Consider the following 11,423-nt stretch of genomic DNA (forward strand, 5'->3'; position numbering starts at 1 on the left):
TCCAGGCACTTTTCTGGGTGCTAGGGGTAGGTACATCAGTGAACAAAGAGAAAAAGTCCGTGCCTCATGAGAGGGAAACAAAGAATTAAAATATAAACAAACAAACAAATGTAGTTATGTCAGATTATGGTAAGTGCTATGGAGAAGACAAAGCAGAGTAAAGGGGACAGGGTAGTCAGAAGTGTCTCAGAGAAGGTGGCTTAGAAGGGAGACCTGAAGAAAGTGAAGGAACCAGCCTTGCAGGTACAGGGGTGGAACATTCCAGGAAAAGCAAACAATGAGTGCAAAAGCCTGGAGGTGGGAGCCTGCCTGATGCATTTAAAGAACAATGAGGAGGGGCACCTGGCTGGCTTAGTTGGTAGAGCACGTGGCTCTTGATCTCAGGGTCGTGAGTTCAAGCCCCACATTGGAGGTAGAGTTTATTACAAAAACAAAAACCAGGGAGGAGGTCAATATTGAGTGAGTGGGAATGTGGAGGAAGACACCTGGGAGGGAGCCAGAGGCCAAGTCATGTAGGGTGTTGCAAGCCGTTGTGAGGTCTCTGGGTTTTGCTCTGAGATGGGACCCATTGAAGGTGGAGGGCAGCAGGGACACACTTTTACTCATGTCTTAAGTGGTGATTCTGGTGGCTGTGTTAAGAATAGGCTGTTAAGGGCCACCTGGGTGGCACAGTCAGTTAAATGTCCAACTCTTGGTTTCGGCTCAGGTCGTGATCTCATGGGTCATGAGATCGAGCCCCACATCAGGCTCCTCTCTCAACATGGAGTCTGCTTGAGTTTCTCTCTCCCTTTGCCTCTGCCCTCCCCCTGTTCTCTCTTTCTCTCTCTCAAATAAATCAATAAATCCTTTAAAAAAAAAAAGAATCGGCTATTAAAATAATTCAAATGAAATAAAATAGTGCCACTGGTGGAAAACGTTTTGGCAGTTCCTCAAAAAGTTAAACATACGGTTACCATATGACCCAGCAATTCCACTCCTAGGCATTGACCTAAGAGTATTGAACACTGGTGTTCAGACAAATATTTGTACATGAATATTTGCAGCAGTACCATTCATAATAGCCAAAAGGCAGCAGCAACTCAAATGTCTATCCATAGATGAATGGATAGACGGGGTGTGGTATATCCACGCCATGGAATATTATTCAGCCATAAAAGGGAATGGAGTATTGGTCCATGCTACAGCATGGAGGAACCTTGAAAACATGTTGAGTGAAAAGAAGCCAGACACAAAGGTCACACATTGCATGAGTCTATTCATACGAAATGTCCAGAGTAGGCAAATCCGTAGAGACAGAAAGCAGATTAGTGGTGCCAGGGACTGGGGGTGGGGGTAGGGGTGGGAATGGGGGAGTCACTGTTTAATGGGCGTGAGGTCTCCTTTGGGGATGATGAAAGTGTTTTGGAACTAAATGGAGATAAGGCTTTCACAACACTGTGAAGGAACTAGATGCCTCTGACTTGTGCCCTTTAAAATGGTTAATATTTCAAGCAAAAGATTGAAAAAAAATCATTCAAATGAGAGACGATGGCGGCTTTTATGAGGGTAGCAGTGGAGGTGGTGAGACGCGGTCAGAATCTGCATGTTCTGGAGGGTAGAGCTGACAGAATTCACTGATGGATTCGGTGTTGGAAGGGAGATAAAGAATTGAGTCGAAATGATTGTGAGGCTTTTTGATCTGAGGAGCTGCGAAGATGAAGTTTCCATTTATTGAGATTAGATGAATAGCAGGTGGGGGGGGTGCAGGGAGAAGCAGGGATCAGGAGTTTGGTTTTGGACACAAGGAACTACCTAACGGACTTCCAAGTGGAAGTGTTGAGAGGCTAAGTGAATATATGAGTCTGAATTCTGCAGTGAGGTCCAGCCTAGAGAGAGATATAAATTTAGAAGGCCAAGAGAAGACCAAGCACTGAATCCCAATGTTTAAAGATGGGTGCCTGGGTGGCTCAGTCAGTTAGGCATCTGACTCTTGATTTCAGCTTAGGTCGTGATCTCCAGGTCATGAGATCGAGCCCCATGTGGGGCTCCGTGCTGGGTGTGAAGCCTGCTGGCATTCTCTGTCTCCTTCTTCCTCTCCCTCCCCACCCCCAACTCACAAAGAAACCAGAGAAGGAGCAGCCACTGAGATAGGAGGGAAATCATGAGTGTGGAGGGTCTCGGGAGCCAAGGGAAGAGAACAAGCCTAGGAAGAGGGTGTGACGATCACCGAGAAGGCTCAAGTGACATGAGGGCAGGTCACTGGACTGTTGGATTGAGCCACATGGAGGTCACTGGTAACCTCAAGGGTTGATTTGGCCAAGTGGTGAAGCCAAACCCTGGTTGGGATGATTCAAGAAGGATTGAGGAAAGGAACAGGAGACATTAGTACAGATCTCTCTCTCTCTCTCTCTCTCTCTTTTTAGGGTTTTGCTGTAAAACCATAAAGAGCAGCAGAACACTGGAGCTTTACCTAGATGGGGTTAATAAAGCATATTTGTACTAAAGCGTGTTTTATGCCAATGAGAACGATCTAGAAGAGAGAGGACAATGGGTGGTGCAGGAGAGGGAAGGGAGAATTGCTTGATTTATGTCCACAAATAGGTAAGAGAGGACGGAATCTAGCACCTACTAAGAGTGTTTCTGTATTTAACAGGAGGGAAGGCAGAGAATAGGGTCTCAGGTGCAGGTAGGGGGTAGATGCCCCCCCCCCCAACCTTCTGATGGTTTCTCTTCTCTCCACAACAATGGAGCAGGGTCAAGGGTGAGAATGAGGAGAGGGGCGGGGCTAGAGGTTCAAGGGAGAGGAGAAAGTGTGCAGTTATTCCAGGAGCATGAGAGAGTGAATGGACATGAGGAAGGCTTCCAGGCGGTGCCCAGACAAGTGATCGCTGTACCTGTGTCCAGCCACATTCAGCAGGTGCAGCCACAGAGCAGGCAGAGGGCTGGGTGAGAATTGCCCACCAGTCTCATTCACATAAAAGCTGGGAACAGGACCTGGTGCCCAGGGAGTGCTAGAAAGGAGGACAACAGTAATGGCTAGAAGTGCTTTAGGATAGGGACCGGGGTCTTGTTTAATCCTGTCCATTTACAGATAGGGAAACAGAGGCCCGGGTGGGTCCAGGTGTCCCACACCTTGACACCATTTCTTTAAAAATGTTTAAAGATTTTATTTATTTATTTGTCAGAGAGACAGAGAGCACAAGCAGGGGGAGCAGCAGGCAGAGGGAGAAGCAGGCTCCCTGCTGAGCAGGGAGCCCGCTGCGGGGCTCAATCCCAGGACCCTGGGATCATGACCTGAGCCAAAGGCAGACGCTTCACCGACTGAGCCACCCATGATTTTTTTTTTAAATCTGAGGTGCTATAATTATTATGCTTGTATAATGTCCCAATAGATAAACCCATTATCAGATTTACTGAGGCCATCAGCAAACATACCCCAAGCCCCCCTAGATTGTCCTGTCTGGTTATTACAGCTGATTAATATAGAGCAGTCATTAAGACATGGGTGCTTTTCCTGTATGTCTCAGTGAGAGGCAGTGAGGTGGTTAATGAGCCTGTCTGCCTGAGTTTGAATCCCAGCTCTGCTTCTTATTGTCTACTTCTCCATGTCTCAGTTTTCTCATCTGTAAAATGGGGATGATAACAACAGATGTGCCTCATAGCGGTTTTTTGTGAGGAATGAATAGGTTAATACACGTAAAGCTCCTAGCACAGCACCTGCCATGGAGGGAAACACAAAATAACCATGGCCATCGTCATATCTTTGAATCCTCCTAACAGTCTAGGGAAGAGGTAGTATTATGATCCCTTTTTTACTGCGACAGGAACTAAAGTATTAAAGGTTTAGTATTCAAAGCCTTACACACGCACACATACACACACACATAAACAGACACACACGGCTGCATGTGTTTGTAGTAATTCTGGGTGGAAATGAAGAATAAAGAAGCCTAGAGAAGCTAAACCGATCTACGTCAGTACATAAAGCAACATTTTCGCATCCGCTAGATTGGCCAAAATTAGGTGGTCTTGGAACACCGAGTTCTGGAGAAGTATATGAAAGAACAGGTCATCTGGCGTGGATGGCAGGGTATAAACAGGTGCGTCCTTGCTGGAGAGCAATCTGGAATACTCAGAGAAATTAGAGATGAGGATGCCCGACAACCCAATTTCTCCAGTCTCCAGCAGGCCTGTAGGGGAGCTCTCGTACGAGGATGCGAATGGAGTGCAGTTTAGAGGCAAAGAATTGGAGGGAATTTGATGTCCATCATTAGGGCTCGAGAAGCAGAATGTGGACTGTATGGTGGGATACCCCACAGCCACAGAGAAGAGAAAGATGTGCACGTCAGTGCAGTGCTTAGTAAATGCCCGTTGCTAAATGCTTTAAGACGCCAGCTGGCAACGATCCTTATGAGAAAAGTGCCAAATATATATTTTATATATTTTTTTTATTTTTTTAAGACGGAAGGAGATTACAGATTAAACATTAATTTCATTCATTCATTCATTCATTCATTCATTCTCTTAGGGGTGCCTGGGTGGCACAGCGGTTAAGCGTCTGCCTTCCGCTCAGGGCGTGATCCCGGCATTATGGGATCGAGCCCCACATCAGGCTCTTCTGCTATGATCCTGCTTCTTCCTCTCCCTCTCCCCCTGCTTGTGTTCCCTCTCTCGCTGGCTGTCTCTATCTCTGTCGAATAAATAAATAAATAAATAAATCTTTAAAAAAAAAAAAAAGAGGGAAGGAAAGGGAGAGAGAGAATCTTAAGCAGGCTCCACGCCCAGCCCGTGCGCGCAATGCGGGGCTCGATCTCACCATCCTGAGATCATTATCTGAGCCAAAATCAAGAGTCGATGCCTAACAGACTAAACCACTCAGGCACCTCAAAAGTGCTGTTATTTGACAACCTCTCATTCTACACAGAGAGGTTAAGAAACTTGCCCGAGGGCATTCAGTTAGTGCGCAAGCCTGGCGGGTTACTACAACCCAGGCAGCCTCTCGGAAGCCTCTCAAGACTCACTCACCCTGACTAGAAATAAAGCACAGCCACACAGAGAGCTCTCAAAACGCACAGTGAAAGGAAGATAATGAGGTTTGTGGCCCAATGACACTGTTGCAAATTTAAAACACACACAAAGAAACTAACTGTAAGGATACACATGAATCTTAATAAAAGAACAGAAGAAGGATGGAGGCCAAAAATTAAGCACGCTAGAGTGGGTGCCTATGGGAGGGGGCAGATGAAAGGGGGAAATTTCTAAAATTAAATTCAACCAAAGATGATTGCACAGAATCCGCTCAAGTCCGGGCACTTGTGGTTCCAAGGTAGGGAAACATCGAGACTCCTGGAAGGAGGGAGATGGGGGGGGCAGCACATACCTTGGGGAACCTTGGTCAGAGAAGAGGGGCCAGTGAGAAGCAGAGGCAGGGTGGTAAAGTTGTTAAGAGGGTCACTCTGCAGCCAGGCTGCCAGGGTTCAAATCCCAACTCAACCCCATGGGACTTGACTTTTCTGTGCCTTTGTTTCCTGTATTTTCTTTTTTAATGCCAACGTGGGGTTTGAACTCATGACCCCTGAGATCAAGAATCACATGCTCTAGCAACTGAGCCAGCCAGGCACCCACCCACTCTATTATTTGTAAAGCCACAGCCTTGAGGGAGAGAACATAGAAAGCCCCTTCTTCCTCCACAAACCCCGAGGCAAGAAATCTATATTGCTCCTGGATGTTCTTACGGAAATCCCATTTTTTCTTTCTCTTGGATACAACACAGCGTATGATCTGACTTGCCTTTTAAAAGGCTGGCTCTGGCTGCTGTGGAAAGGGGGCAAGAGTAAAAGCGGGGACCCAGGAAGAGGCTCCTGTGAGAGAGTCCAGTGGGGGGCTGTGGGGGGCCCGCACCTTGGTGGTGTTGACAAATGGGGAGGGCAAGACGGGGTCAGATTGAGAATGGAAGGGTGCGGCAGAAAAGGTTTGCCGATGGATTGAATGTAGGTGTGAGGGAAAGAGGGGGTGTCAAGGGCGAATGCGAGGTTTTTGGCCTGAGCAACAGGGAGAGTTTGGAATTTATCCCAGAGGCAGTCGGAAGTCATAGGAAGATGTTGAGGCTGGAGGGGGAGGGGACTGGGTCAGATGCCATAATCACCAAGGAGGCAGCCAGGACTGAGAACACAGGCCTGGGAGACAGGCCATGAGGATGGATTCTAGCCCTGGCCCAGCCCCCAATTCACTGTGGGCTCCTGGGCAGGATACAACTGTTCTCTGGACCTCCATTTCTCCATCCTACAAAGAACCTGGTAGGAATAAAAGACCCCTAAAGGCCCCCTCAGGGCAAATATGTTTGGTCCAAGGTTCTCTGACTCGAATATTCTCAGGATCAGATAAATACACAATCGTTATTCAAGACCAAGCACTTCTTTTTAAACCTCCTCCCCGAAGCCCCCTTGGACAGGACACAGGATTTCTCTGGTCTGGGGAGGCGGGGCGTAGTATCAGTGACAAGGGCAGGCAGTGTTTATTGAGCACATATTTTGTGCCAAGGGCTTTCCGCGCTCTATCACGCTGTTACCAGAACAGGAGCCCTGGGAGATGGGTGCTTTATTATCATCCCCATGTGTAAATGGGGAAACTGAGGCTCTGAAGAGGTGAAATGATTTGCCCAAAGCCATGTCGGAGCACCAGGACTCCAGTGATGTCCCCAACCTGCACGGCTACCTATCACCCTGGTCCAGCCAGCCACCAGCACCTCTCACCTGGGTGGTCACAATTACCTTCTCCCTGGGGGCTCCTTACTTCTAGCCCCCACCCCCACACACACCATGTTTTTCATATGCAACCAAAGGATCTGTGATAGAGCAAATGTCAACTCACATCCCTCCTCTGCTCAAAACTCTCCCATGGCTGTCATCTCACTCTGAGTCAAAGCTAAGACTTTACAGTGGCCCCCAAGGCCCTACACGGTCTGCTCCCTGCCTAACTGGCCTCATTCCTCCCACTCTCCCCTCCCCCACTCTGCTGTAGCTTCCCTGGGCTCCTCTTCTTCCCTCCAACATGCCAGGTGCACTCCTGCCTCAGGGCCTTTGCACCTGCTCTTCTCTCTGCCTGGACCCATATGGCCCTCACCTCCTCCTCCTTCAGGTCTCTGCTCAAATGCCGCCTCCTCCTTGAGGCCTCCCCTGTCCACTATATTTAAACTCAGAGCCCTAGTATCACCCCCTTGTACCCCAACCCCTCATCCCCCTTCCCTGATGTATTTTTCTCCACAGTCCTTATTATCTAACATACTATGTATATGTTTTACTTCTTTTGCGTGTTGTCTATTTCCCTCGAATGTGAGCTCATGAGGTCAGGAATTTGTGTCTGTTTTGTTCACCGCCGTATCTCCAGTGCCTAGAACAGTGCCTAACACACGGCCCATGCTTGGTAAATATTTTTGTCAAGTGGATGAGTAAGGATCTGTCTTCAAGGCTCATAACCACCATATATTGTGTTCAAAACATTGTGTTTACTCTCCATGTATTGGCTTCTGATCACATCTCTCCATCTCTCCTGCCCCTGCCAGTGTCCGGGCAAAGAGCCCCCTCCTCCCTGGAGTCTGTCCCAGCTCCGTCCCAGCCCCCAAGCTGGCCCCTTCCCCTCCATTCCCCCTTTGATGCCCACATCACTCCCCTGTGTAAAATCCTCCAACGATTCTGGGATTACACCCCAAACCGCCACTCTGGGGTTTTTCATCCTGTTGGTCACATCTGGTTAGGGGACTGTGAAATCGACCAACATTTTTCAATAGAAAAGAATAGATCGGAGTCTGTGCACATAGTGTTGACATAGTAGAGACAAAGGTATAGGTGAAGTACGATTTCATGAAACTTTTGTTTCAGTGTCACGTGCGTTGGATCATGATACAATATCTCTTACCGTGAGTCAAAACGGTTTGCAAAATCCTGCACTCCATGGTCCTGACTCCTAAATTCCATGCACAGACGGGACGCAGAATATTAATTTCAGCTCAGATTTCTCTCTTCGCTGGCTGGGCCCCAGGCCAAGTGGTTTCACCTGCTTTTATTCTTGGACACCCCCCCCACCACACCCTAATCACTGTTATGATTCCCAGTTGACAGATGATGAGATGAGGCTCAGACTGGGGAAAGCCCATGCCTGAGGTCACAGGGCTGGCAAGAAGAGACAACCTCCCTTCTCAGACTACCCACTTGCTGGCTTGCCCTGCCCCTCCCGATCTGCTCCCCATCTACATGGAGAGCTCAGTTGTGCCAAACCATCCTCAGCGCCCCAGGTGCAAGGTGCCTCATAGATCCTCCAACACCTTGGCTGGCGGTACCATTTGAACTCCCATTTTGCAGGCCAGAAAACTGAGGCTGGCAAGCATTTCCAGGAATCCACCATTCTGTCACCCTTCTCCAAACTTGTTTAAGTGGCAGGAGAGAGAAATGGCTAAGGTCATGTCTTTGACTGCCTGGGTTCAAATCTCATGTTTCAAAACTCTGTGATCTCAGGCAGCCTCTCTGGGCCTCAGTTTCCCTTCCTGCAAAATGGGAACAATAATAGTACTTACCCATAAGGCCATGCTTAAGACTTAAATAAGTTGGAATACATGCAAAGTTCTTAGCTCAGCAGCCACACCCCTTTGCTGGGAATCATCCAAACAGCCCTAAGTAATTAGATTACTATGTGCCCCCCAACATTGTTGCAGAAACCCCGAGTTCCTTGCCTGAGTTCATACAGCTAGAAAACGGGAGAGTAAGAATTAGGAGGAAGATCGGGCTGGGCTTTTAGCCACTGAGTCACAATAGCCCTTGGGGTATTAGTATCGACAGCAACAGCAGGAACATTTTCCAAATTAAGGAACATGAGACTCAGAGAGGTTAAGGACATGCCCAAGTCACACAGCATGTAAATGTCATAGGCAAGATTCAAACCCAGGCTCGTGTGTGTCCAGGGGCAGGCTGACCTTTGCCCCATGAGCCCCTCCATAAAGCTCTGATAGAGCAGGAGGAAAAAGCAAGTTGAGGGGTGCATTTGCTTGGTCTGGAGGGTCTTGTATCCTTGGCTCCAGCCCCTCCCTATCCGCCCTAAGGTGGCTGCTCCCCTGAAGGCCCTGGGGTGGAGGTCCTGGGGTGGCATGGATGATGGCAGAGGGTGTAGCAGCCCCCTCCTCTGGCCTCTGATTGGGGCCCTGCAATCCCCCAGGATTTGGTGCTTGGAAAGCTGACGTTAGGTTGCTATGGCAATGGGTTTGGGGTGGTTGCCATAGCAGCAGAACTAGCCTGGGTTTAAAAATATCTAGGAGGAGGTTTGTGTTTGTGTGTGAGTGTGAGTGCGTGACCAACCGTGCTGTTGTGTGTGTCCAAATGGGAGGGCTTTGTGGGGGGGGTGTGAGCTGGGGCTGCAGGCATGACTTGGGGGTGGGGGCTGACCAATACTCGGGATTCCGTGTGTATTGAGCATGTCGCTGAGTGGCCTGTGAGATCCCGTGCATTTTGTGCATTAGACGACGAAAGCCGTGTATCTAAATGTGTGTGATTATCCAATTTACGTGGAAGGCAGGATTGAGTCTGTTTGTCAGTCTGTATATCACATGTCACTAACATGTATGCCTTATGTAACATAGGCTGTTTATGTCTTATGGCTTTGATCACGTACTTGTAACTTCTCGGGGGTGTGTGGCCAAGTGTGAAGTTATTTTGGCTTTGAATATGTGCACCTGGGACATACTCGGATATCAGATGTGTGTCTATCTATTTTTGCATGAGAGCCTGTGATATATATGGTCCACATGACTGAATGTGCGTTATGCATTATGGGTGAGTGTGTGTGTGTGTGTGTGTGTGTGTGTGTGTGTACCTATCCCCATGAGTCTTCTTCACACATCAGAGTGTGCCTGTGTGAAACTGTTGAATATACACCTGTGTGTCAGAAGGAGGGCTAGTGTGACTGTGTGTGTGCTGAGGATGTGGAACTTCACGCCAGACTCCATGGGTGTTGGGATATGTACCTGTGTGGTGTGAGTATATGTGAATCAAAGGGTCTAAGGTGTGGATCTCAGCCTGACCCCAGTGCCTCCCTGCATCTCTCTTGCCTCTTCCTTGTCTCCATAGCAACTAGTTCCTCAGCTCCCTCCAGGAAGATGGAGGGGGAGGATCCAGACTGCAGTGGACCACAACCCCCTCGAATCCCCCTTGGCTCCGGGGACAATGGGGGGGAGGGGACAGATGGGAGGCCACTTCATCCTCCCCAGGCCATCTGCTACCCTCCCCATCCTGGGGACCTGAGAGCATGGCAAGGGAGGGGCAGGAGTGGGATGGAGCAGAGGGAGATTCCCCTCCCCAGCTACAATTATCCCCACCCAGGCCCCCTCTGAACCTAATCTTTTTTTTTCTTTAAGATTTTATTTATTTATTTGACAGAGATAGAGACAGCCAGCGAGAGAGGAAACACAAGCAGGGGGAGTGGGAGAAGAAGAAGCAGGCTCATAGTGGAGGAGCCTGATGTGGGGCTCGATCCCAGAATGCTGGGATCACGCCCTGAGCCGAAGGCAGACGCCCAACCGCTGTGCCACCCAGGCGCCCCTGAACCTAATCTTGCCTTTGGCTGACCTAAGGAAGAATCCTTGAAGACAAGGAATTCAGGGAGAAGAAAATTCAATTATCAGAGACCACTGAATATTAGCAATGACCCACTCCAAAGAAGGGCCCCCTACTTCAGGTTCTGAAATTAAGCTTGTCCTGCGTTCAAATCCCAGTTTCCCCTCTGTCGGTCTACCTGTGTGCCCTTGGGTGAGCCACACTCCATTTTCTGAGTGTCCGCTTTGTTGTCTGAACAAAGTTCCCTGTTGTACCCCAGTGTTTGGGACAGTGCCTGACACTTAGTAGGTGGTTCGTAAGTGCTATTGATTGACCTGAGCTCCAACGGGATGTTAAGCTCAGCTCTACACGCTAAACACAGGTATTCACTGAGCTCAATCCCCGGAGCCCTTGCAGTAATCCTGTGTTGATTCTTCAAGAGATGGATGAAAGATTCGTGGGGGGAGCTTTCCGCTGTCAGAGGTGGGAGACATGCGAAGTGAGATTTCTTATCGCGACCAAGTGACGTCAAGGCTCTGAGGTCCAGTTTCCTTCTCTGTAAAACGGGGATAATAAGAGTACCAGAGTCGGTTGCTCTGGGAATTAAACGTGGTAAGGTTTGTGAAGCGCTTACTTAGAACCGGACTTGGCACACGGTAAGTGCTCAATAAACGTACGTTACAGGTAAGGGGTGAGGAAGGTGTGGATGAGTCCAGGGTCCTTCTTGTAGCCTGGGGGATCCTGGTCCCTCTCCCAGCGGCGGGAAGGGGTGTGGTCAACCCAGGGGGCGTGGTCCAGGCTTCAAGGACAGACCAATGGGGGCGCCGAAGGGCGCGGCCCTGACCGGCATGGGCGTGGCTTTGATCG

The sequence above is a fragment of the Ailuropoda melanoleuca genome, chromosome 12 (genome assembly GCF_002007445.2).
Source record: "Ailuropoda melanoleuca isolate Jingjing chromosome 12, ASM200744v2, whole genome shotgun sequence".
NCBI classification, from domain to species: domain Eukaryota; kingdom Metazoa; phylum Chordata; class Mammalia; order Carnivora; family Ursidae; genus Ailuropoda; species Ailuropoda melanoleuca.